Here is a 1,398-nt window from a genome sequence, read left to right as displayed (position 1 = left end):
AGTAAAACACAAATGCTAATGAGAAACAAAAGAAATTAAATCTTACCCCCTCATAAAAAAAATATAAAAACACAAAAATTGTGGACCAATAATCAAGGAGAAGAAAGGAACAAATGGTACACAAAAATCTAAACAAAAAGCCATAAACTTCCAAGAATAAGACAATACCTAACAATAACAACTCTAAATGTAAAAGGATTAAATTGCACACTCAAAAGACACAAACTGATGGATTGGATCTAAAAGCAAGACCCAAATATATGCTGTCTTCAAGAGACTTGTCTCACTAGTAAAGATGCACACAGACAAATATTGAAGGGATGGAAAAAACCACACCACACAAATAGAAACCCAAAATGAGCCAGAGTAGCTATTCTGATAGATAATATAGACTTTAAACCAAAAACCATAAAAAGAGACTAAGATGGCCACCATATAATGATAATGGGATTGATCCAGCAAGAAGAAATAACAATCATAAATATATATGTGCCCAATGCTGAAATACCCAGATATATAAAGCAAAAACTATTAGACCTAAAGAAAGAGATAGATACAATACAATAATAGTGGGGGGCTTGAACAACCCCTCTCATCATTGGACAGATCATCCGGGCAAGACATCAACAGAAAAATATAGGATTTAAATTACACTTTAGACCAATTGGATCTGGTAGATATCTACAGAACATTTCATCCTACAACTACAGAATATATGTTCTTCTCATCAGAACAAAGAAATTTTTCAAGATAGACTACATTTTAGGTCACAAATCAAGACTGAATAACTTTAAATATAATCAAAATCATCTCAAGTATCTTTTCAGACCACAATGGATTAACACTAGAAATTAATAACAAGCAAAACTAAGGACTCTATACAAATACATGGGAATTAAACAATAGGCTCCTGAATAACCTATGGGTTCAAAAAAAAAAAAAATCCACAGGAAATGAAAAAAGTTCTAGAAAATAACAAAGATAAAGACACATCATATCAAAAACGTTGGGATACTGCAAAAGTAGTACTAAGAGGGAAGTTTATAGCAATAAATGTTTACATTAAAAAAAGTAGAAAGATTTTAAGTAAACAACCTAACTACAACTAAAAGAACTAGAAAAACAAGAACAATCCAATGCCAAAGTAAGTAGATGGTAAGAAATAATTAAGATTAGAGCAGAGCTAAATAATATAAAGACACCCAAAATAATACAAAAGATCATTGAATGAAAAAGTTGTTTTGCTCAGAAGATAAACAAAATAGACAAAACATTTACTAGGTTAACCAAAAAAAAAAAAAAGAACAAAACAACAACAACAACAACAAAAACTGCAGGAAAAAAAAGAGTGAAGACCAAGTGACAAAATTTAGAAATGAAAAAGGAGACATTAAAACT

This window comes from Galeopterus variegatus, unplaced genomic scaffold, assembly GCF_000696425.1.
Source record: "Galeopterus variegatus unplaced genomic scaffold, G_variegatus-3.0.2 Scaffold3427, whole genome shotgun sequence".
NCBI classification, from domain to species: domain Eukaryota; kingdom Metazoa; phylum Chordata; class Mammalia; order Dermoptera; family Cynocephalidae; genus Galeopterus; species Galeopterus variegatus.
This window is presented reverse-complemented; position numbering follows the sequence as displayed.